Below are 27,299 nucleotides of genomic sequence, written 5' to 3' on the forward strand. Positions count from 1 at the left end.
CAGTGAAGAGCATACACATCAAGAAAGAACAATCAAGGAGAAGCACTGCTCTCTGTAGGAAAAATCTTCACTGAAGAGATCCAAGTGGTACGGCCAAAACCATACAATAGACTGTCATACATAGAATGGAATTAATTAGGCACCAACTTTAATGAAAACTTACGTCAACCCTCAAAGCACATATACACAGCATGTGTAGTTATGGCTAAGTTGCTCAACTCATAGAAAGAGCACATTTTGGCCAGCTTATAAGTTTTCCCCCCTTGGACAAATCCTCACCAATCCTTGCAAAAAATGTATATGGCCCGAGAATGATTTTGCAAAGTTTGGTGCAGTTTCGTCCAGGGGGGTTATAGATCCAGGGTGGATCCTAAAATATGTGAAAAGCCTCATAGATGGAATAGAAAATATGTTTTGCTCACGCCTACAGCCCAAACCGGTGGACGAGTTTTACCAAATTAGCACTCGGAACATCGTCTTGGTCCCAAAAGCGTGTTTTTCTAAATTTGGTGTAAATCCATCCAGTAGTTATTTTTTTTAAATGGCCAAAAAGTCGGTAAAAATAAATGAGTGATATCTGAGTCTGGTCTGCTGACTAATTTCCTGATTCAGGGTCCGCAGACGCCTCTGGACCAATAAGAGTCCGGTGTGATGTCCGTAGACATCATACGCGCCAGCTGATTGGATGGAGAAAAACATGAGCTGTATCATATTTTTGGAACATTTGGGGTTGTTTGGTGGCTGAAGGAGAGTTTGGAAAGGGTGGGGGACTGGAATAGTGTTGACATGGAGCAGTTTTTATAGGTGAAAAAGGGGTCTGCAGGTGCTGCTGAGTCCGCATACACTGCTGCTGACAGCGAACAGCACGGTCAGAAAAAAGTCTGGAAAACACATTTGGAGTTATTTGGTGGCCAAAAGGAGCATTTGGAAAGGACAGGGCAGTGGAATAAGGTTTACATGGAGCTGTTTTCATAGGGGAAAAAAGGTGTGCATGTGCCGCCGAGTCCACGGTCACTTTTAATGTCCGCAGACATCATTTAGATTGCAGGGGGTTCAGGGTGAGTGTTGTTATTTGAACGTGTATTGTATGTGCCTGCTATATGGTTTAATTCTATTGTGGTGGTTGTGGCCACTGGCAACACATAGTATAATAATATGTGTATAGTAACTGTAGGTACTGTAGGGGGTACAATATTTGTAATATGGTGGGATGATATAATTGAAGTGTATGTGCTATTTCTGATTGTTGTACAATTGAGGATAGTGCTTATGGAATATGTATTTGTTTCTTTGTGAAGATAACAACTAGGATAATACTTTGCATGTTTACTTAGTTGCATATGGTAATACAGCTGGAATCTCTGGTTCTTTTTCTCTGAAAAGAAAACCGTATAATGTGTTAAGCAAGATAGTTTCAAACCTTTAATTGCATAGAATTTTACATATAGATTTACTTTTTTGACCCTCATAAACAGTATATTCTATGTACTATGTTTAGTACAGCATAAGTGTGTGCTACACTGTTGTTGTACAAAAATCATTGGGTAATTGGGAAAAAAACGTACTGTAATTACATACAGTGATTTGCATTTGCATAGTTTTAAAGAATGCACATGTTACAGAATAGCTGTATGTGGTAGCATGGATATATTACGTGAGTGTAAGTGTGGTAGTACGTTTGTTTGAAGTTTGTTGTAGTTAAGGGAATGTTTAAAGTAGTTAGATACCCATTGGAATATTTTGACTATATTGGACTTTACAAGATGTTTTTGCAGTAAGAATAACTGTGATGGCATATTTGAAGTGAATTACAATGAAGAGTGTTTTTAATGTAGTTAGATACCTATTGGTGTATTCTAACTGTCTTGAGTTTTAAAAGTACTATTCTTGTATTTTGTATGTAGTTAGATACCCATTGGCATATTCCAACTGTTTATTGTGCTATACTTTCATTTGGGTTGAAGGAATATTAAGTAGGCATATGCTCGATTTGCTGGTAACTAATGTTTTGGAGTAACGGAAGTGTGGTTACATTCAAACCAATCACTTTTTTGACATATGCATATAGTGGCCTGAAGTGGTTTTGGCAGCAGTTTGGTAGATTATGCCCATTGTTGTAAAGGTTTTCTTGCCAAAGGATACTTGGCTGTGTATGAAGCTAGTAAGCTTACAGTTATTTTTGGTACCATCTGCATTGTACCTTAAAAGCATTAGTATCACATATTGGCCATGTGAGTTTATTTGTGTGCTCGAACGATTGTCTGAATTGCAAAAATTGGCATAATATGGTATTATTTGCATTCTCCAGAAGCTGGTGAAATGGAATGTGTTCACAATGTTGTGTCGGGGGGAAATTCTGCCGGGGTCAGCCGGGCCGTCCGTATACCTCCGGGCAGGAAGGCCCCAACTCCTCCCGTATATCCCAAAAGAGATAGAGTATGAGACACACGCAAGAAGCAAGGTGACTCTGCTGTTTATTAGACAAAACGGCAGGGATGGGTCAAGGATCGTACGCGTCCGTCCTGACACGCACACAATGGTGGGGCTCGCAGGCCCTTTTTACCTTAGTATGACGCGCTACTTGCGTCACCTTAGAAAGTTTAGCAAAAAACCTATTTCCACTCTGGATTGGTTACTCGAGTGGTAGGGTTAGTATAGCATACATATAGAGAACGGTGTTAGTGGTTGAGGGTTAGTCAGGTGGTATACTTGGGCTGTCCCTTCAATTTGATACATGAAAATTGTTACATGAAGACCTCTGAGGATTGGTCAATGTTAATGGCATCAGTGATAAGAGCCCCATGTTCTGATTGGTCCGCTCGCGAGCCTCCCAGTCTGAGACTATCGCTGTTCCCAGCTCGCGGTGCACCTGTCATTTGCAACAATGTTTTACTATGGGTAGGTGTAAACAATGTGAGGATTTATTCATATGTTGGGAGGTCGACTACTCCCACTGCTGCAGATGTCCAATGAGTCTTTTAATTGTATCTGCTTGTGTCTTGAAACGTGGGATTCAGGCGTCTCCTTCCTCCTGGGCTTGGCATCCTGTCAGGTTTGGCTTTGTCACGTGAGGTGGGACCGTGTTTGAGGCAAAATTCAGCACAATTAATATTGTTTTACCCACTGTGTGCCTGGTTTATCTTGCAGGTGCGACCTTGGCGTCGGCTTGCGGCGTGCGAGATTGCAACATCGTGCCCTTGGCGGTGTGCTTTCGCCGGGCTCATTCTGCAGGGTCAGCAACCGAGCTCTTGCTCATTCAATGTTCATGGAAGCTTTTGCTTGCGGCCTACTTGGGCCTGGTGCATAGGTGGAACCGTTTGATGCAGAGCGCTTTAGGTTACGGTATCATATTGCTCTATCCTCAGTATCGTGTCTCCGTTATATTCTTCATTATGGTACATGGTTCTTAGAAGAAGCGTGAGCAAGCCTTTTTAGATAAGTTCATTATGCGTCTTGCGTTTCTGCATTTTGAGAGCCTATGTGGAAAATAATAAAGATGCATGTCCGTGGGTATGTCTGTCGCCTACGTCATAGCACTGAGTATGTTCTTCGTGTGGATTGGTGTGGGAGTGTCCGGTGTGCATGTTTGCACAGGCGTGCTGACCGTTGGCTAGGTCGTCATGGCATCTCTAACGACGTGTAGGTTTAGTCGAGTTGATCCATGCCGCAAGTGTCGGCATGGACAGGGCGGGCTGCTGGGCATTTAGGTGGGCACATCCGTATGTTCCTGTACCAGGGTATTTGGTCGTCTGGTAGATAGGCAAACTCCTCTCGTGGTGGGTGTCTAGGCCGTGATCCTCTAGGCCAAGCGTGAGAGGGGAAGGGCGGGAGCCTGTTCTTCCATTCTCCCACTTCAGTCCCCCCTCTGGTCGACTTGTCGACCACAAACATATCCTTTTCTTTATCTCCTCTTACTCTCCATATTTTAGTTATTCCTCCCAAATGTCCATAGTGGTTAACATGGTCTTCAAATGACCAATACATATATGCACAGGTTCCTCCAGGAGTGCAGTATACCCATTTCCCTATGTAGCTCCTTCGGTTTCTTGGGTTTTCGAGCTTCACAGATGGTGGGTCCAGGTGGTTGGTGATGATCTGGTTGCGCAACTTCTCTCTCTCTTTTATGATTGTGCCTGTGTGTTTGCCGTCATCTGTTGGCATCAAGAGGTGCATACCAACCATTTCGATCATCTCGTCTGTGGTGCGTGCCTTCCGGGCCTTCCAAAATCTTATTATGATCAGTGTAGCTCCAGCCAAAATAGTACATCCAACTATAATCTTCAGTCCATCTGACAGCCAAGATGGCATCCATGACCATAATATTGAAAACCAGCTCTCATCCTTTTTCACACCTTTACTTTCATCCATCATTTTTGAGTGCATCTGGGCCAATTGTAAAACTGCTTCTGTCAGTGTACCATTGTCAGCATCGTTGGCAGGGGTAAAATGTGCAGCATGATTGTCCTATCTTAGCGCAAACTCCTCCTTCCATTGCTGTGAGGAGGTCCAGTACATATCTGTTCTGAAGTGCTACCATCCTCACAGCTCGCAGTTCCTCTTTTATTGCGTTGAATCCATTTACCGTAGAATTAATAGTCATCATTCGTTCCCATCGAGTTATCTGGAGCCATTTTGCGTTTGCGTAAGCCTGTAGTCCTGGATGTATTATCGAGGAGAAGAACATTGCTGCTCTGCTGAATAGTCTGTGGTCTGGTGGAATTGAAGTGAGTGCTGTTTCCGACCTTCCCCATAGGTAATTTCCTATCAGAGGTTCTCCTTGTCTTTTCTTTCTATTCAGGACAGTATTATTGCCGTCGGTTTTGCTCTCTGGCCCCTTCTGAGGTTGTACAGATCTCTTCTTCCTTTTGTTCCCTTTATCCATTTTGGGGAAGTTCGCCATATTGACATGTTTCTGGGGTACCACTAGTGATGGTACATTAACGTGCACCATTGTGCATATACCATTCCACATAGGGGGCAGTGTGTGGTATGCCTTTTTTCCACAGGCCCAGTAATGGTCCATTACTACTGCTGTTCCTGCTCCCCCCTCAGGTAACTCCATCACGCTTTCACAGTTGGTGTTGTATCCTACGTCCACCTCCCCTTTATGTTGGTAGCATACCTTAGGCGCAGTTAGGGGCAGTATTGTTATTGGGTCTTCATCCTTCTCCATCCACGGGAGCATGGGTACGTACTTGACCCAAGTCATCCAACATCTATGGTTGTGTCCATCAATAGTTGAAATATTTTCTCTTGTTACCATGTTGCTGCCAACCACTACTATGTCCCATTTGTTGTTCATGTACACCTTCCCTGTTATTATCACCAGTGGTCTTTCCCAACATCCGTTTTTACCAGGGACTTCAGTGGCGTACCAATCACATGGTAGGTACTGGAGTGTTACTTTCTTTGTTTCTCCTTTTTCAGGACCACTTGTCCTTCAGCATGTAAACTGCTCTTTTGGTAACTCAAATAAGTCTTGAGGAAGTTGTTTTCATATGGATATGTATCTCGTGTTTTCCACACCAGTTGCACCACTGTCCCTTGAAATCTTCCTTTCGTCTGGAACAGTGCCAGGTATATTATACATCGTGCTATTTTTTCATCTATCTCCGTGGCAACAAATGTTTGAGAAGCGCTCATGGCGTATGGGATTAATGAGCAAACGTAGCAGCTGTCTTCTGTTGTCTGCTTACCTATGTGGGTCATGTGTTGGTACCATATGTTGTTTGAGATGTGTGCTGAATCTTGTATGTAGTTGTCAATACCTTTATTATCTGAGTATGTGCTGCGTTTAACTCTATTTTCCTTGTGTGGGATTTTACTAGTACCACCTGACGTAACACCTGTTGCAGCTGGGGGTGGGGGTGTATTAGGTTTGGGTACAGCAATAATATTGATAGCATAGCTGTACTGCCATACAGAGGCAGCCAAGAACCCGGTGATCATTAAAATCCCTATCAATTTTATTACAGATGCTAATTTCACCGGCATTTTGCTCTTACCTTGCTGCAGTCCGGCAGCTTATTCTTGCGACGTTACAGTTGCCCGCCTTAATATGCTTGTTATTAGTGTTAGTTGTCGTTTTTAAGCTCTCCCTATCAAGTAGTCATTCAGTGCCCAGGCGAAGAGCTGTTCCCACGCCAATCTAAGCGATCTATCTCTTAGGGCAGGCAAGTATGGTTGGAGGTGGGGCATTGAATGTTCTATGGCCAAGAGGAATGCTGTGTAGTAGACACGTACCCTCCTTCTTTTCAGGTACGTTGGCCTTTTTATTTCATATACAAATTGGTGTGACAATTCTTCCAGGTAATCATCGTCTGAGGGTACCATCTACTCCTGGGCAGTGAATTGGTTAGTTATCTACTTTCTTAGTAGTACAGTAATACCCTGTACCTGCATGTGCGAGAGAAAAGAAAGAGAACATTCAGGTGTTTACATGTGTATATGTGCAAGACAATGTCCTTCAGTTCAGTTATTACTACAGTGGGTAGGGGGTCAATGGGCAGAGGGTTTGGGGCTCAACTGGTGGAAGTCTCTTTACTCTTTAATCGTGTAACCATGGGGTGGGCGGTATGGGGATCACCCCTTTCTTTTCTAGTAGTTGTCTCTGGGGAATCTGAGGGGTGGCAGGGTATGGGGACACTTAGGCCGTTAGTTGTGGTAGAAGTCTCTTCCTCCGTTGGTGACGCTGTTGTTGTTCTTCCAGTGGCCCTGTCGGTGGCGCTGGGGCGGGTCTGGAGTTTGTAGATCTTTACGTCGTGTAGGTGGTTCCAGGCACGTTTGTCCTGTAGCTTTACTGCTCTCGTTGATACCTCCTCTACCAGATGGGGGCCAGTGAAGTGTGGGCGTTCCACTTTCTGTTGAAATTGCGAAGTAGTACGTGGTCACCTTTAGCAACTTTGCACAGTCTTTCCTTTTCCAATTCTTTATCCGCGTCTTCTTGTTGATCGCTGTTAGACCCGCCCCGCGTGCGCTCGAGCTGTTGAGACACAAACACTACACTAGTAATCAAAGAAGACACATATTGGTACATTTCATCACCAAGGACATTTGCAGTACTCTCGTGGTCGGTAAATGCTCTTGATGTTGGCGTTAGGGGAAGGTGCATTTGACGTCCGGTAACCACCTCATGAGGGGTGAGGTGGTGGTCGGAACCTGGTCTATTCCTTAGCTCAAATAGGGCTAGTGGAAGGCAATACAACCAACTCTTATTTGTTGTTTGCTGTATTTTTGCAATTGCCTCCTTTGATAGGCCATTCAGGCGTTCACATATACCGTTGGCCTGTGAGTGGTATGCACATGCAAATTTATGCTTGATGTTCAGTAAGGATGTGATGTGCTGGAACATTTCGTTTGCGAAATGTGGGCCATTATCTGACCGCAGTACCTCGCACACTCCCCACCTGGGGAAGACCTCCCTCACTAGGAATTTAGCTGCTCTGAATGTATCTGGGTGTGAACAGGGCCCTGCTTCAATCCACCTCGAGAATGGGCATACTACTACAATCATATACCTATTTCCTTGACATACGTTGATCATATCAACATAGTCAATATGGAGATGTCCGAAGGGTCCCTCTGGCCGGGGTATAGTACCTCTTATCACCTTCAGAGTGTGACCGGCCGTAAACTGTTGACATGTGAGACAATTGCTGATAAAATTTGACACATGAGAATTTAACTCGGGGCAGAACCAGTCTTCCCTAATTCGTGCTGCAATTACTTCCTTGCCTGTGTGGGCTGGGTGGTGTAGTTGGGTCAGGGCGGTGTTCAATAGTGCCAGTGGTATTACAATCTTTCCAGTGTCACCCTGGCGCCATAGTGCGTCAGTTGGTGACATTGTGCATCCTCTTTTTACCCATATTTCTTTTTCTGCCATTGGTGCAGCCGCTTGTAGCTCCATTATCTGTGTGGCTGGGAGATGGGTGTACCCTTCTCTTATCAACATCTTCTTAGCCATTCCCCTCCCTCTCCCTCTCTTTGACTCTGGGGGGTTCCATATCTCACCAAAATATGCAGCATACTTTGCATGTGCGTCTGCTGCTGCATTCCCTTTTGAAATGTGGTCTTCACCATTGGTGTGTGCGGTGCATTTGACCAAAGCTAATTCTTGGGGGTCATTTATTGCTTCAATTAGTTCAGCCAATAGGAGGGCATGTTGCACTGGAGTGCCATCAGCTCTCCTAAACCCTCTTCTTCTCCATTTCGACAGCCCTGAGTGGACAGTGGACGTAACATATGCGCTGTCGGAATATATGGTCACTCGTTTGTCAAAGCTTTCCTTCAACGCCAAGATTAGTGCAATTAATTCTGCTGCTTGAGCGGAATAATGCTGTGGTAGTTGTACACATTTCATTGCCACACACACCGGTACCTCCATCATTTTTACCACTGCTGCCCCAGTCCTCCTTATACCATCCCTTTGGTCGATAGTTGATGACCCATCAATGAACAGGAGCTCACCTCCCTCTAGTGCGTTCTCTTCAATCTTTCTAGTACATGAGTACATTTCAGTTATTTGCGTACAATCGTGGGCATAATCTCCTTCCTCAATTACTTCTGCTAGGAACCTTGCAGGGTTGACCGTGCTACATCTAACAATTGATAGTTCAGCTCTGGATAAGATGATCTCATAACCTGATGCCCTTTGCGTGGTTAGGGTGGACTTAGGTTTATTCAATATTGCAAATAGTGCATGTTCCACAAACAGTGCAGTTGGGCACCCCATGGTGATTGCTGATGCTTTGTCTACCGCAAAAGCAGCTGCGGCGAGACCTTGTTCGCAAGGGAAATGACCTAACATCACAGGATCTAAGTGGCCGCTGTAAAATGCTACTGGTTTGTAGCCCATGCTTGTTTTTTGAGCCAACACTGCTTTCATTACTGCTGAGTCGCAATGTGAAAATATAAAGAATTGTCGCTCATAGTCTGGGGTTGCCAGTACCGGAGCAGTTGATATCGCATCTTTCAGTTCATCAAAAGCCTCTTTCATTTCCATTGTCCACCCCAACTTTTTCTCCCCTTTATTAGCTTCCTTTAACGCCTCAAGTAGGGGTCCTATGTATGAGCTGTAATCAAATACCCATGCTCTACAGTAGTTGCACAGACCCAGGAACTGCTGCAGTTCCCTCACTGTTTGTGGCACTGGCGTTTTTGAAATGGCCTGTGCTCTTTGTGGTGCAATCTTTCTTCCATGTTGGGATATGAGCTGACCAATGTAAAGTACCTGTTCTTGACAGTACTGTAACTTTTCCATGTCTACCTTGTAACCTTTTTCAGCCAATATTGTCAGCATCTTTAATGAGTCCTCTCTGCATGTTCTTTCGTTTGTACTGCAAATTATTATGTCGTCGACATACTGCAACACTGTGCTTTCCACTTCAATGTTACCCAAATCCATCTGTATTACTCTGTTGAAGATTGAGGGTGATTCGCAGTACCCTTGTGGCAATCTGGTGTGTTTCCACTTTGTGTTTCTGTAAGTGAAGCTTGTCAGATCTTGTGAGTCTGGGTGCAATGGTATTGAGAAAAAAGCATTTTTAAGGTCGATCACTGTAAATCGTGATGCTTCTGCTGGAATGCCACACAATATTGTGGCCGGGTTTGCGGCTATGGGGTATTCTGCTTCTACTATGTTGTTCAAGGGCCTGAGATCCTGTATGAAGCGCCAAGACCCCCCTCTAGCCTTGCGCACTGGGTATAAAGCCGTGTTACATGGTGATTCTGAGGGGACCAATATGCCATTATCTATAAGGGCCGTTATGGTTTCATATATGCCCTCATCTGCCTCTTTTGATAGTGGGTACTGTTTCACTCTGGGGAGTATTGCACCTTTTTTCAATTTTATCCTTACTCCCCCTATACTTTTTATGCACCCCACGTCATAGGGGCTAGTAGTCCATAATGATGTGGGTACCTTTGTCATATCCTCCTCAAAGAAGGGAACTGGGGTGGATGTGGGTGCCTCAAGTGCCATTGCAATTTTCTGTGCCACTTGTTTGTACGCCACTCTTAGCCATATTTCCACACTCATCATAAACACCATTTCACCTTCCTCCTTTTCTTCTGAGAACAGCTCCTCATCTGACACCTGGGTGAGTCTACATCCTTCTGCTAGTGCCATCACTGCCCTCCATGCTCTTCCTTCTCTGTCTTGGGCATGTACAGCAATGTAATCAGCTGTTGCTATAATGCTCTCAATGTCCACTGGAACCACCTTTCCTTCTGGTTCATTGACTGGTGTTTCTGGTCTGAACAAATAGGCTGCTGGCCTCCTCCAGATCTTTCCCTCTATCCCTGGCATCCATGCAAATGCCATGTCTGTCCCGTACTGGAAGAGTTCGCCATCTACTGGCTCAGCCCTAATCGCTGTCTGTCCGCAGTATGCTTGCATAATCTGTCGTGCTGTGAGCATGTTAATTCCTGGAGTAGAGCAAATTATGCCGTCCTCCGTAAAGGAGATCGTCATATTCAACCTGTTCATGATGTCTCTCCCCAGTATATTTACTGGTGAGGCACTATAATATAAAAGTGGGACTGACATGTCATAATCTCCTATAGATAAGGGAATGTTATCAGTAAAAGGAACCAACCCTCTAGCCCCAGAGAATCCTTGGGTGTTCATGGCTTCGCCCGACATCTTAAATTTACCTTCCCTTATGCAAGACCGGGTCGCCCCGGTGTCAACAAGGAATGATAATTTTTTGTCACCTATCGTTACCTCTATGCGTGGTTCCTCCGCACTATTAGGTGTTACCGACAGGATGGGACACACCAAGGCCGTCTGTGGGCTGTCCTATTGAGGGTACAATGATTGACCATTTCCTGTGTAAGGGTTGTGTCCCAGGACCGTCACCCTACCCAGTTGTGTTTGTTGTGCTTGTTGTTGTTGTGTTATCGCTACCTGTTGTTGTGGCAGTGAATATGTCTGTGGCTGTTGTTGTGTTATTAGTTGTTGCTGTTCATTTCCCTGTTGCAACGTCTGCTGTTGCTGTATGCCCTGCTGTTCCTGTGTGGGCCTTGGTTGTCCCTGTTCGCTCCATGATGGTGTTCCTGGTCTTACTCTACACGTGCGTGACATGTGCCCTACTAATCCACAACTCCAACACACCGGTGGTTCCCTACTCTGCCATGGAAAGCTTCCTGTGTTGTCCTGGTATACTGGTTGCCCGGTGGGGTAGGAATTTCTAAGTCCTCCCACCTGCTGTTGTGTGTTATATCCGTATCCTCTCCCTCTCATAATTCCTCCTCTTCCCCTGTTGTAATTATAATACCCAGCTCCTGGCATTGAGTATCCTCCTCCCATGTTGGTCGTGTATGGTTGGAGTGGCGGCACCTGTTGTGTTATAGTCTGTGAGGGTGGTATTTGGGAGGGATCTTGTGCAGCCACTACTTGTGTGGGGTTTTGGGTCATTGTTGTAGGTGTAGTTATTAGTGCCCCTTCCATTGTGTATTTAGTAAGTTTTTTCTGTACTAGTTTAGCCTCTTCCGTTTTCCTGTCCTCTTCCTTTTGTTTCATTTTTCCTTGCCATGTCTAGCAATGATGCACTATTGTCAGTTGTATTTCTGGCCATGCTTTTGCTTCCATTCCCACTACTTTCTTCAGTTGTTTCTGAACTCCTTCTGGGAGCCCTTGTACTAGTATATGATAAAATATTGCTGGTGTTTTGTCCCATTGTTCTCTAGTTTCCATGCGCCACTTCTCTTGGATTTCCTGGATATAATCAACAGGATCTTCGTTCTCACGCATCTTGCGTGAGGTAATTGCTCCTATGTCTGATGTGTCTGGGTACTGTACCCTCAGTGCCTGCCATAGTGCATGTCTGCAGTTTGCGAATGGTGCCCCATCGTGCAATGTGTTTGCTATTGTTACCCCAGGGAATCCCGCTCTCTTCCAAATGTCATCCGCTGCATCCCCTAATATCGATATTAGAAGGCCCTTTACATCTCCCACTGCCAGTTTCTGTCCTGCGGTGTGTTTTTCCATTTCATATATCCATTTACCCGCACCTCCACTTAATGATGGGAGCCTGCACTTTATATTTTCTTTGTCTGTATGCTTCCAAGGGACGTACTGTGGTCTAACCCCTCCCCTCTCCAGAAGTGGCATTAAGTTGTGTCTCGTTTTACCCCTTGGGTTCCATAAAATCGAGTCCTCACACCCCTCCTCTTCTTCCCTCTCTCCTACATCGTCAATTTCGTCCGTATTTCCCTTCTCGTAACTCTTTCTTCTCCATCTTTTCCCCTTCTTCCATCATTTCCTGTATTTAATGTGGGCGTGTGTATTCGTCCTTCCTGCCTGCGTCTAGGGAGGTCTCTAAGCCGACCTGCATAGGGTGTCAGTTCGTTTGTGGAGGGCGCAAGTTTGATTGTACGTAATGAGCGTGAGGTGGTTGAGCATGTAGGGTGGGATGGGAGAGGGTGTGATGGTGACGGTGTGGCTTCATGTGTCTGTCTTTCCGCTATTCCTTGCTCTTCCTCCTCACTTCTCTCCAGTTCATCCTTTCTCCTACAGATCCATGGTGAGTCTGTATTGGTCCGGGTGGTGTATAGTTTATCTAGGCTTTCCCTTTAACTGTTTCTTCCTTCCTTCTCCACTCCTTCTTCTTCCTCACTACAAAAGTCATTCATAAACGGCAGCCCCCACTCTGTCTTTTTCCCCTTGATTGTTACTGTTTTTAAGTCTATTAGGTCCGGTTCTCCCTTTTCTCCTTTACCAACCGCTCCCCTTTGCGCTGATGTTGTTGCTACTTCTGTGTCTCTATATACATACCCCCTTACTTCACTCTCCCTTCTCCTATCTTCTCTTTCCCCTTCATTTCTCTCCTCCATCTCTCTACCAATTTCCTCCCTTTTCCTTTTTAATTCCTCCATTACTTCACTACTCACCTTTTCCAATATCCTTTCATCCTCTTTCTTCCTTTCCCATCTCACCCTCTCCCTTTCTAATATACTCTCTATCACCCTCCCTTCTTCGTATTTCTTAGTCCTTTCTGATAGTAATCTCTTCTTCCACATTGCCATTTCTTTTTCTTTCTCTTCTTCTTCCCTTTTCCTCTCTCGTAGCACTGCTCTTGATACCCTTTCTGCTGCTGCTTTTACCCTTTCAGCTTCTCTCCTTTGCTCCTCAGTTCGTTCCCTTATTTTTTCCAATTCGTTCTTTCCTTCTTTCCTTTCCCTCGCTCTCTCTCTTTCCTCCCTCTCGAGCTGTTTGATCAGTTCATTCTGCTCATCCCTTAACTCTGCTAGTCGTTCCTCCAAAATCTCTTCCTTTTGTCGTAACAGCTCTTCCCCTCTCATTCCACTCTCCCTGGTATTATCCTCGTCTATTTTCCTTACTACCTCCTTCTCTTCTCCTGTTAATGAACCTCGTAATTTTAATAGTATCTGCGCAGCTACCCACTCATCATGTCCTATTTCCACAGTTTCTTCTTCTCGAGTCCTCCCCTCCCCTGCTGGCATCTTCCTATGAGCCACATATGGTGGCGGGCTGTATGCCGGGTTCCAGTACCCCTCAGCCGCCCTTAACTGTCCTCTTTCTATTTCACCTAATTCTCTAAGGGTACAACCCCCCTCCCTCTGTTTTCACTACCTTTGCTAGGGGTATATTGTTGCTCTGTTCCTTTTTTATTTCATTTTCTTTTGAGTTATTATTCTTTTCTCCTCCCTCTTGTCCGTTCCCCGTGTTCTTTGGGTCTTCACTCCCCTTTTTCCCATTCTCTCCTTCCTCCTTAATCTCTTTTTCTTCCGGTATTTCCCCCACAGTGAACATTCCATTTGGTCCTGGTCGAGACCCTTGGAACATCCTCCATAAGTTAAACACCTCCACGTGGTGTGTCAACTTCTTCCCTTTGTATGTATTATGCAGATGGTTTAATAGTGAATGTTGGGTATATGGATCGAAGCTACCATTAGGCGGCCATGGTGTTATCATTTTGTTGTCCGTCCCCTGTGTCCATTCTATGCTATACTTGATCAGTTTCTCCCTATGGGGTGACAGTGTTGTACATATGTGTTGTAGTGGGGTAGTGAGGGTGTTCCCCCACCCTCCCGATCCTGTCCCGTATGACATAGTAGCACTTCACTTGTTATCCTTCCCCTATTTGGTAGCTATTATCTTACTAACACTTACAATACACAGCCTTATACCTTTACCTGGCCCCGTAAGTTTGGGGACTTGCGATAGTCCGCTAAGGAAAATTATTAAAATATAGTATTTACATTTGTATATTTTCTTCTTTCTTTCTTCCTTTACACAACACCCTTACGGCCCCCTGCGGCCGAGGCGCACGTAGCCCCCTGCGGCTGCGTACCCCTTGTGACGTTCTTATCCTATTTTCATTTGCTCCTCCTCCTTCTTCTACACTTGCCGTGGCCGGCGTTCTCCGTGCGCAGCCACGTCCCCGTTTCGCCTTTCCCCGATCAACTCATTACCGTTTATCTCCGTTTCCACTCCCTTACCACAGTTCTCTTCCCCACCACTCTCAGAAAGAAAGATGCCTTGTGCTCGGGATATCCTATGAAAGCCCTACTGGTGACGTCACCGATCTCTTCGAACTACTGTTAAGTTCTTCATATATTCTTTAAGTCCAAAATACACTTGCAATCTACCCCCGTTAACCTCACAGCTGTCTTCCTGTCACTCCTGGAACAAGGTAATCAATAATATAATCGGACTGCGCACACTGCGTCGCCTCGCGTGTGATACGCCCCTCGACAGGAGGGCTTAACCAGCCAATTATCTTCCGTATTGGGCAACTAACTAGCTACCGCCTACAGGGAAACGTCATCTACCTATCGAGTTTCTTGCTCGAACAATAGGGATCCTCATCTACTCATTGATCAATAAATGCCAAATCGTAGGAAACCACACACACACACCCTTACACGTAGTCGCGACCTAGGCCAATCAGTGTCTATGAGCGGCCGCACGTGATGTTTTCGTGCTCCACCTCCCTCTCTCGCGTAACGTAGCCGACTGCTCTCGCACTCGTTCGGCTACCATTCATTTCATTGGCTACACTAAATTGTCAAACCTTCGCAGCGCACCTGTGCAACACCTCCCACCTCCCGTATTTAATTCCTCCCCCCTCCCTCACAATTTCACATTGCTTGTTGTGCGTGGCATGCTCACCAAGTTCTCTTGATGCGGGGCCGCTCGACTGCGTGCACCCCTCCAAGCGGCGCGCCACCTCCCCTCGTCTGGACCACGTCTGGACACTCGCCAACCGCGGGCGGGATACTTCTCAACCGGCTCCCGAAGGCCAATATCAGGATTGCGCTGTCCGGTCTTCTCGCAGTTCCGCGATGGTCCTGTAGTCCTCAGAAGGGGGCAACGGCAGAGGGGGCCGCGCCGCCAGGCCTCCTCGCAACGGGAGTACCTGGAAAAATAAAAATAAAAAAGCAGATCTTAAACAGATCTCAGCAGTGCCTCCAACTTGTCGGGGGGAAATTCTGCCGGGGTCGGCCGGGCCGTCCGTATACCTCCGGGCAGGGAGGCCCCAACTCCTCCCGTATATCCCAAAAGAGATAGAGTATGAGACACACGCAAGAAGCAAGGTGACTGCTGTTTATTAGACAAAATGGCAGGGATGGGTCAAGGATCGTACGCGTCCGTCCTGATACACACACAATCGTGGGGCTCGCAGGCCCTTTTTACCTTAGTATGACGCGCTACTTGTGTCACCTTAGAAAGTTTAGCAAAAAACCTATTTCCACTCTGGATTGGTTACTCGAGTGGTAGGGTTAGTATAGCATACATATAGAGAACGGTGTTAGTGGTTGAGGGTTAGTCAGGTGGTATACTTGGGCTGTCCCTTCAATTTGATACATGAAAATTGTTACATGAAGACCTCTGAGGATTGGACAATGTTAATGGCGTCAGTGATAAGAGCCCCATGTTCTGATTGGTCCGCTCGCGAGCCTCCCAGTCTGAGACTATCGCTGTTCCCAGCTCGCGGTGCACCTGTCATTTGCAACAATGTTTTACTATGGGTAGGTGTAAACAATGTGAGGATTTATTCATATGTTGGGAGGTCGACTACTCCCACTGCTGCAGATGTCCAATGAGTCTTTTAATTGTATCTGCCTGTGTCTTGAAACGTGGGATTCAGGCGTCTCCTTCCTCCTGGGCTTGGCATCCTGTCAGGTTTGGCTTTGTCACGTGAGGTGGGACCGTGTTTGAGGCAAAATTCAGCACAATTAATATTGTTTTACCCACTGTGTGCCTGGTTTATCTTGCAGGTACGACCTTGGCGTCGGCTTGCGGCGTGCGAGATTGCAACATCGTGCCCTTGGCGGTGTGCTTTCGCCGGGCTCATTCTGCAGGGTCAGCAACCGAGCTCTTGCTCATTCAATGTTCATGGAAGCTTTTGCTTGCGGCCTACTTGGGCCTGGTGCATAGGTGGAACCGTTTGATGCAGAGCACTTTAGGTTACTGTATCATATTGCTCTATCCTCAGTATCGTGTCTCCGTTATATTCTTCATTATGGTATATGGTTCTTAGAAGAAGTGTGAGCAAGCCTTTTTAGATAAGTTCATTATGCGTCTTGCGTTTCTGCATTTTGAGAGCCTATGTGGAAAATAATAAAGATGCACGTCCGTGGGTATGTCTGTCGCCTACGTCATAGCACTGAGTATGTTCTTCGTGTGGATTGGTGTGGGAGTGTCCGGTGTGCATGTTTGCACAGGTGTGCTGACCGTTGGCTAGGTCGTCATGGCATCTCTAACGACGTGTAGGTTTAGTCGAGTTGATCCATGCCGCAAGTGTCGGCATGGACAGGGTGGGCTGCTGGGCAGGTAGGTGGGCACATCCGTATGTTCCTGTACCAGGGTATTTGGTCGTCTGGTAGATAGGCAAACTCCTCTCGTGGCGGGTGTCTAAGCCGTGATCCTCTAGGCCAAGCGCGAGAGGGGAAGGGCGGGAGCCTGTTCTTCCATTCTCCCACTTCAGTTGTATGAATACATAAACACAACGTTCATTAGGGATGTACTCTTGTAAAACATGGTTTGCAGAGAGAACATGTATGTTTCCATGTGTATGAAATCTGGAAGTTTTGATTTGGTTTCTAGTAGTTGTAGTAAGGACATTAGACATTTTTGTAGATCTTCATGTGTATTTATGGTGAATTGTACCATTCCTGTACCTCCTGTACAGTAGTCCAATTCTTACCGTATACCTGATACACTTTAAGTGCTGTCAGGATTATTTGTGGTATTTCTATGAAGGACGAGCATTTGAAAACACAACTGATCCAAGCCGTTTAAGTAAATGTTGTGAACAATTGGTGGAAATTGGAAGAGAACATCGATTGCTACATTTGCATAGCAATGTATTGCAGTTGCGTTGCTGAATTTAAATGGACCAGAGAGTTGTGCCTCTGTATCACTTGATGGGCCTGCAGTTGCTTTTTGAGAAGAGAAATTGGACTCTTTGTCTTCTGATGGACGTGCAGTTGTTTTTGGATTAGAGAGTTTTGTGGTAGTATTATTTGATGGAGCAGCAGTCCTTTGTTTCTTTAGCAGCATTGCTGGGGGATCTGCTATAGGTTCTGTTTGTATTTGTTTTCTTTTTAGAGGTTTTCTTTTTTGATTTATAGTGTACATATCTAGATGGGGTGTATAATGCATGTGGCCTGTTGTATTCTAGGTTGCAAGGAATATCAGTGTTGATGCATTAAAGTTCAGTAAGAAGAGACCATCAAGTGTACGCAAATGTGAAAGTGCTACGTAACTCATACCTTCTTTAAAGACTGTGCTGTCAATGTCAATCAATGCGTGAACTAGGGTTAGACTTGCAATTTGTGAATAGTGACAGCAGATGCAAGAGATAGAGAGAATTGTTCTCTGCGTGCATACATGTCTTTTAAAAGAAGGACACATGCTATTCTGTGATCTTTTTGTTAACTTCTGCAAGTTTGTCAAAGTGAATGTTGTTGTAATGTGGATATGTTGGAAGCCAACAAATGTACCAATTGCTAAACCTTGTTCTACATCAAAGTTACATTTTAGAATTACTCTACAGTTTAGACTCACTTTTTCTAATCCAGCTGTGTTTGAGATACATTTTGCTAAGCTATTTATTTGTGCTCTTGCTGTGTACTTCTATTTTGACTGTGGAGTTTATGGGGGTAATTCATAGATTTCAGCGCATAGGCAGCGCACGCGAGCAAAACAGAGAGGGAGCATGCGCTTGTGTGCACCAGCCTTGTGCGCTAAACAGCATTCTGGCGCACCACGTATTCATGGATTAACTAAGGCTTTTTGAGCGCTGGCGCAGTGAACATCCCGCAGCGCCAGTTACGCCCCCAATAATGCCAAGGAAAAGCCATTGAAATGGCCAATGCAGCGCAAGGGCCTGCGCTAACCCTGGACCAGTTTACAGGGCCGCTACACTGTTATCGCGTGAAAATACTAGCATACCCCGCTCTGCGCAGCCAAAACGTGTGAAAATGTACTAGCGCACTCCTCGGAATATGCGTACCCAGCTCGCGCCAGGTAAATTGCATAGAAAAAGTAGCCCCTGTGGTGTGGGCTGCCTGTGGGGCATGCCCAGGGTGGATGGGGTGGCTGCATGTATTTTGGGTGTGTGCAGGGAGTTACACACGTGACAGGCCTTGTGTGAGCGTGGTACGTGTATTACTGGGGTACGCGGGGAGTTTCACACGCGATAGGCCTTGTGTGAGCGTGGTACGTGTATTACTGGGGTACGTGGGGAGTTTCACACACAATAGGACTTGTGCGAGCGTGGTACGTGTATTACTGGGGTACGCAGGGAGTTTCACATGTGATAGGCCTTGTGCGAGCGTGGTACGTGTATTACTGGGGTACGCAGGGAGTTACACACGTGATAGGCCTTGTGCAAGCATGGTACGTCTAATACTGGGGTACGCGGGGAGTCTCATACGTGATAGGCCTTGTGTGAGCGTGGTACGTGTATTTTGGGTATGCACGGGGAGTTACACACACAACAGGACTTGGGCGAGCATGGTACGTCTATTACTGGGGTATGTGGGGAGTCACACACGCGATAGGCCTTGGGCGAGCAGGGTACATATATTTTGGGGGTGCGCAGGGAGTTTCACACGCGATAGGCCTTGTGCGAGCGTGGTACATCTATTAGTGGGGTACGTGGGAGTCACACATGCGATAGGCCTTGGGCAAGCAGGGTACGTGTATTTTGGGGGTACGCAGGGAGTCTCACACGCGATAGGCCTTGTGCGAGCGTGGTATGTGTATTTTGGGGGTGCGCAGGGAGTTACACAAGCGACAGGACTTGTGCGAGCATGGTACGTGTATAACTGGGGTATGCAGGGAGTTTCACATGTAACAGGCCTTGTGCGAGTGTGGTACATGTATTTTGGGGGTGCGCAGGGAGTTACACAAGCGACAGGCCTTGTGCAAGCGTGGTACGTGTATTACTGAGGTACGTGGGGAGTTTCACACTCGATAGGCCTTGTGCGAGCATGGTACGTGTATTACTGGGGTACGCGGGGAGTTTCACACCTTACAGGCCTTGTGCGAGCGTGGTACGTGCATTTCAGGTGTACGCTGGAACTCATACATGCGTTTTCGCTAGTGCAAGAGAGGTATGTGTATTCTGAGGGGTGCGCAGGGAGTTTCACACGAGATTTGTCAGTGTGCATCCTCCCGGGTGTGCCCCCTTCCCAGGCCCTGCAAGCAGCCGACACCACAGGGGACTACCCTACACCCCTGGCCATGACCTGCAGGCAGACCATCCACCCTGGCCATGCCCTGCAGGCAGCCCATCCACCCTGGGCATGCCCCGTAGGCAGTCCACATGGCACCATGTACTTGTGAGCCCCAAAACATGTCCCACCCACCATTGACGGGCACCTGTCAGTAGGCGCCGACTCATGTCCCCCTGCACCCCCACCCACCCAGCATTGATGGGCACCTGCCAGCAGGCCCTGACACATGTCCCCCCCGATACATCATCAACATCCACAATCATGGCCCTTATGGTCACCCAAATACCACCCCACGCCACCCCAGTCCAAACCCCCAACCAAGAATTCCACCCCACATTGAAATCCCCATTACATGAAACATCCCAAATGGCAAATATGCACATCAATACATGTCTGTCACACACACACAATGGGTGCAAGTGAATGCGAAAACCCACATCGTGACATGCATGAAACCAATGAGGGAATACCACACAATTGAAGTATGAAACCAAAATGTACTAAATGAAAAATCAATGGAATAAAAGAAAATCACACAAGAGAAAATGATAACAAACAAAAGGCTGGATGTCCCAAAAAGTATTCAAAAAAATATATCAATGCAGAATCCAAATAAAATCAAATGAAAATGGCTCCAAAGTGTCCGTCCATCAAACCAAATCCAAAGGATGAAAAAAGATAAATCCATTGCTCCATGGGAACCAAACAAATAGAGGTCAAATCCAGTCTTCAACTATATATAATTTACAAATCCAGGGTCCATGAGCCCAACAATTCAAAGGAAACCTACAAAAAACACTACCTAATAACCAACTATTTACAAAAAGGTGGGGCATAGTCCATGCGCCCCAAAAGAAAAAAAAATATAAAGGAAACCTAACACTAATCAACTATATGCAATGGTGGCGGGCAAATCCTACGGCTCACTCTGTGATGTCCCGGACCAGGGCATCATCGAACTCCATGTCGATGTCCCGGAGGCGGGCCTCTCCCCTGTCCCCGAGGTCTCGCAGGGATGCAGTCATGGCCTGTTCCAACTCCCTGCGAGTTGCCTCGAGGCACTCAGCCCGCCTCAATGCCCTGCACATGGAGTACTCTGCCCTTACCATAGTGAGCTGTGCCTCTTCCGCCAGCCGCCGCTCCGCATCTATTCGCTGGCCCAACCGCTGCCACATTGAAGAAACTCCCATTCCAGGGATCTCATGCCGTCCGGCCAATGCCTGCCCCTCTGATCTTCATGGCCCCGAGCCATCATCGCTCCCACCTTGAGACTGCACCTGCCGTCCATGTGCCTTGCCCGATGATGCCGGCACATCCTCCATCTTCTGGTCTCCATTTGGTGGGGTGTCCACCCATGCTGGACCTCCGAAACCCGACTGTGGCAGGCATGTGATCTCCACCAAGCTGGCTGCGTTGATCGGGGCAGGTCCACAGGGGGCTCTGGTGGAATCTGGGCCGGAAGACGGCACGGAGAATGACTGGCGCATAGTCGGGCCTGGGACGGGGGATCCCTGCTGGTGCATGGTGGTGCAGTCACAAGGTCAGGGACAGTGACATGCACAGGCCCCTCTGCGGCAGCCTGTGCTGCCTCTTGCCCCTGGCCCTGGACTGCACCTCTTGCACCAGTGATACCACCCCCACCAGGCCCCATGTGCGGCTCAGTAGCGGCCTCCTCCTCCTCTGTGTACACCACCAACCTGGATGGATCTGCACCGTGTTCTGCCATCCCAAGCTCCTGTGGGGGTTCACCCGCCCCTTCTGCTGCAGCTGTAGTGGCAGACGCGACACCTGTCCCCTCGCTCCCGGATGATGGTAATTCCTGGGAGGGTGGCTGGGCCATGCGACGCCGGCCGGTATAGAGGGAGACATAGAACACAAGCATCAGGGTACTGTACAATAGTCCCCCAGTCCCCTAGACAGGAAGCAATAGCACATGAGTGGCACTGTCAAATGTCACTTCCATCATGTCCCTCCACAACACATGGGTCAATGCAGGCAACACACATGCAGAAACGGTGCATGCAATCAACATGTGCATCTATGTCCATGGGCCTCTATTAATATACAATGTTGTCTGTAAACTCACATGCATCATGGGTCATACTGATCCCATGCACACACATCACCGGAGGCTCATGCATCTGGCCTCGCACACCACAGACACAGTGGATACAAGGATGACTAGACTGCATCAGTGATTCAACACATTGTCACGGACATGTGTCATGGATCCATGGCATTTCAAAGTCACACACACACTACTCAGACACACAGACATGTACACCATACATGTCCATGACAGCAGCACCCATCTCTCACACCCCATCCATGTCCAAGAACAGAGACAGGCATGCATTCATGTGTGCATTCCGCATGCTGCTCCGCATGTTGCATTGTAACACATGCACCATCCATGTGGTTCACGCATGACTGGTCTTACATGCAACACCATGATGTCCCTGCACACACACATCCATACATGGCCTATGTCACACATACAGGCATGTAGATGACTACCAGCACACTGCTACATGCCCTGTTTCACACAGCAATGCATTGCCACTTAGCGCTCAACTCCAGACGGGTCTGTCTCTGAAGGATCTGGACGTGGAGCACTGGGTTTATGCGTTCCAGGACCCTCGTCTGGATGTTGGTCAGGTGGCGCCAGCAGCCCTCTGCATCCTCTGCCTTCAAGAGGCGCCGGGCCTTGCTGAGGGTCCTGGACCTGAAGTCCTCCCAGCACTTCCGGACATGTTGCATGTCGCGGGCTGCCACCCCCTCCACATTGATGGCAGCCATGATGTCCTTCTAGATCCCCTTCCGTCCTTCATAGTCAGCACGTGAACTTCCAAAGAGAGCATCATAATGCCCCAGGACTTGCTCCAAAAGGATGCCAACTTCTTTGTCATTGAAGTTGGCAGCCCTCTGCCTCTCTGCTGTGGAGTTGCCACCGGTGCCAGAAGGTGTTGTGTTGGACATGGTAACCCCCGAGGCAGGTGTGGGTGGGCAACTGGGTCCTGGGGCTGGGCTGTGGAGCGATGGTATACCAGTCGGGAGTCTTCTGTTCCAACAGGGGAGGTCACAGCAACTGGACCCTTCAGATGGCTGATGTGCAGGCACCAAATAGCAGGGCACGTGGCCAGCAGGCAGGCAGGCAGCAGCAGATGGCAGGTGGGAGCGTGCTCAGGGTTCTGGGGGGCAGGAAAATGGCCTTATGGGCAGGAGCGTGGTCTTCCGTGTGTTGTCGCATGGCCAGCTTCATACGGAGTGATTTGGCACGTGAAAAAACTGCACATCAGCATGTAATTCAAGGAAAGGCCCTTAGCGCGTAAGCGCGTCTGTGACCTTACGTGCGCAGGCGTTTCCCTCATGACGGTGCATAGTGATTCAGCACAAGAAAAAACAGCACCTACACGTGTTAATGCATGTAATTGGATGAAAGGCCCTTAGCGCATACATGCGTATGTGACGTTGCACGTGTGGGCTGGTTTAAAAGGTACGCGTAGGATGCCATTTTCTTGTACGTGCGTTTTGCGGAGAGCGAGCGGGTGATTCTTGTACTTCTTGTCGGTTCACACGCGATTACTTCACAACGGTTCCAGTTCGTACTCCATCTATACTTGGACAGAGTTCTATTCTTCTTTTGGCGGGGGTGTTGCCAACGCACACATGTGCGTCTTTTTCACGTCCTTTTTCCAGGCAGACGGTGAGTCGCGCTTGTATTGTAAAACTGTGGTTGCCCCCGTGTGTTGTGTACCCATTCAGAGGTCATTGTAGCCAGCGTGTAGGACGCGTACGCTCATTTTTGTGTTTCTGGGTGCCACAGCGTAGTCCGTGTTCTTTATTCCATGCACGTGGGCTACCAAGGGTTGCCTGCATGTTAAATTTTGTTTTTGGGGTGCCTGAGCGTTGCCATCTTCTCTCAGGGGTCACAGACAGCCTTGTTAAATCACTAGGGTACATATACCATCTAGTACGCTACCCCTTTCACCCTAATTGCCCAGGACAATTGTTTACTGCACCTCCCATTTGCACAAGAACATCAGTGCCATGGTTGGGAGGCGACCAAGCAGTAAGGGAGGTAAAGGTGGCCGACCTGCAAGAGGTGGGCGCGTTAGGGGACATGGCCAGGATGTGCAGGGTGGCCCAAGCGGCCAGTGTGTGGAGGACCAATCAGGGACATCTATGCCCCCCCATGGGTAGGGGTGATGCAGCTGACACCATCCCAGCTCAGGCCTTGTTACCCCCCCATATTGTCAACTGAACCGGCGCAGGATGACTCCCAGGCTGACTTGCGTGTCACCAAGTCAAAGCCACGTGTGGTGGTGAAAGTTGCTGTCACCAGGCCCTGTGGATCTGGGGCAGCAATGTCATCTGCTGCCCCAAGTAGCCAGGGTGAGGAGGCTGCAGGGGCAGCTGCACCTCAATCCACCCCAGCTCTGAGTCACCCAGCCCGGACAGTGTTGGTACAAGTCCATCACACTGAGGTTGATCCTGCCAACATCACCCAGCAGCCAATGCCTGCAGTGAGACCTTTGGTCATTGTGCCTTTGGCTACTTCCAGTGCCCAGTCCACCTGCGCTTCTGCCCCTACCAACCAGAGTGGCGTGAGCCACTCAGGGTCCGCATCACCTCTCAAGAGGAAGAAGGGTGCTCTTGCGGTACAGGCTGGGACCCCATGTACGGCTACCCACTCCGACACGTCAAGGAAGCCTAGTTTCAATGATGCAGTACTAGACGTACTTGTGGGCTACGTGTCGGCCCATGGCCGCGACATGGTGGTGACTGCAGGGTGCAATACTACGTCTGCTCAACGTAGGGGCCACTGGCAGACCATCGCGGACCACATTAGTTCCCTTGGATTTGTGAGGCGCACAGCTGATGATTGCTCTAAGTGGTGGAATGACCTGAAACGCAGAGCAAAGAACAAGCTGGCTTCCAATCATGCCTCTACTCTGGTGACTGGCAGTGGGTCTCCCCCAGAGGAGGAACAACTCACTGAACATGAGTCTGTCGCTGGAGCCTTCATCACAGAGGATCAGATCCAAGGCATGGGAGACCTACCAGATCTTGAAACAATGTCTGTGGAGTGCCCATGCATGTGTGTGCAATTCATGTGTATGTTGCTTGGGTGATGTGTTCTGAATGAGTGCCAGGTGAGACTGTGTACTCATGACTGCTATCTGTCACCCATGTGGTGCCTCCAAACCATCCCCCGGCCTTGGGTTTCACAGTATCCCTTCTGACCACAGTTGACAATTTGCACCTGATTACCGCACTTGCCCTTCAACTGTCATCTTGCCACAACATTGTTCATACTGTTTTCCTGTTCATTCGGCCTGATTGATGAAATCCTTAGCATTTTTACCACACATTTTGTGCCGTACTGCCCCAAATGTAACATACTTCTGTCATAGATTAACCTCCGCAATTGCCCACATTTCTTACCTTATCATGGGAATGATTTCACCGATCAGGCTGATTGTGTGCAGGCCATGTGTAGGTGCACATTACTCTATCATTTTGGGGCCCTGTTTGAATGTTGAACATGACAATTGTCTTCTGTCATGTCGAAGTGACCAACCATTGATGTATCCATGTGCCTGCCATCACTGCATTAGTAAACACTGGCTTTGTTGCAGCGTGTGGCACATGCGTGTTTTGTCACACTATTTGGCATGTTTTATTTCATGATGTCCATCTCACATGGATGGGTGGCAGTACTGATTTGCTACCATCTGGGTGTCCTTATTGAATCTGCCATGGCTAAGCTACGTGCTATCTGTGTGCTGGCATGTGTCATGTATGTGGATTGTCCATGCCACTCACAGGCGAATGTGTGATACCAGTGCTATCCAGCATGCAGCACGTGTTGGTTTTCCATCTTGGAGTCCTCAGTGTCTGCTTTTTGCCTCCCCTTCCAACTCATTGACAGTGCATGCATGCCAGAGTTATTGTCATGTGTGACATGTGTCATTTATGTACTGGATGTCTGCCTCGTCATGCCTATGTGTGTGGGCTATGGTGCTCATGCCTGTTTTCATTACTTTTCTATTATGTTTTTACAGGTGATGAGGCACTTGATGCTGTTGAGGAGGAGGAGATGGTGCAGAGCCAGGAGGACTCACAGCCACAACCGGGCACCAGTGGAGGATGTGGGGGGTGAAAACCCATTAGTCCTACAGACCATACTGTCCACGGGTGTCTCTGGGTACACCTCCGGAGACCTCTATGAATCAGGTGCTGAATCGGAAATTGAGACATATGTGCCGTCGCAGGTGAGTGTTCCTGGCAGGGATGCTGTTCTGTCAAATCCACCTTCAGCGGGGGTAGAGCCCTCTATGGGGCATTCAGTGTTGGAAAGTCCGCCTGTGGCGGTTACGGATGCAGGGTCACACTCCACAATATTTTCTCCTGTTCCTGGGCCAGCAGATCAAAGGAGGAATGCAGTCCTACAGCCTCAGGCAGTGCCAGCACAGCAAGGTGCACATCACCTCGCCCCAAACAGATGTGGTGCCTGCCAACGTGGTGGCCGTGCACCACCAGGCAATACTGTGTGGGAGAACTCCATCTACACTCTAGCAGCACAACAGGGGCATTGTGTGAAATGATGGCTCAGGCAATGGATAGGGTGGCCACTTCCATTCTCCCCCTGAAAGGCAGATGGAGCTCCAGTAGCAGGCAACAGAGTCCATTTGCCACTCACACAGGGAGGACATGTTGGTGTCCGACATGGAGCAACGGACTGGACTGGAGACTCTGCACACAGCCATATCTGTAGAGTCACAGGTCCACAGGGAAGCCCTGAGGTTAGAACACAGCTCCATCAGAAATACTCTGGGTGAACTTGAGGTGTCCCGGAGTACAAGGTCAGAACAGCAGCTGGAACAGCTGACACGCACACTCTCTGCTGAGCTCCAGGAAACCTGTCAGGAGATCTGGGCATCACGTGATGCCATGCAGTCAGAAATGCATGCTACCTGTGAGGTGCTGTATGGGGATCTCCGTACCATCATCCTGCAGAACCAAACCTTTCAGACCTGCATGCTTGCTGCCATGGAGGACATGCGGGGGCTTTGCGTGGTCTACCTCCCATATCACACCCACCTTCTAATGTTCCACCAGAGGGTGATGACAGCAACGTCAGTTCTTCCACTGTAGCGTATCCGTGCAGGCCATGAGCCCATGGAGGTTTTTTTTTTTCTCAACATCCACGCCTGTGGGTGTTGGGGTGCACCCTGTACCTCGTCCCTCCTGGGTGGCCTCCCCCGAACCCCTGGTCCACACATGCACACATGGCCATTTTTCTTTTTTCTTTTTTTTATTTTACAGTGTGTTGCTTTGTGTGGCTCCCGCAGGCATCCACTGTGTATTCTGGCTGGGGACATGCATGCTTGTCCTGTCTTTGGGTTAGAAACCTGGGTTCCTGACACACACCCCTCCTGCTTCCCCTTTCCATGGGCTTGCAAAGGGTGTGACCAAGTGACAGTAACTTACACAGTGACATTGGGCTCCCACAAGTTGTGTGGACAGTCTGTAGTCAAAAGTGTGTATACATCCCTAGTGGGGATTGTTGTTCAATTCTC

Source organism: Ambystoma mexicanum, chromosome 7p, assembly GCF_040938575.1.
Source record: "Ambystoma mexicanum isolate Mex_15411 chromosome 7p, UKY_AmexF1_1, whole genome shotgun sequence".
Lineage (NCBI taxonomy): Eukaryota > Metazoa > Chordata > Amphibia > Caudata > Ambystomatidae > Ambystoma > Ambystoma mexicanum.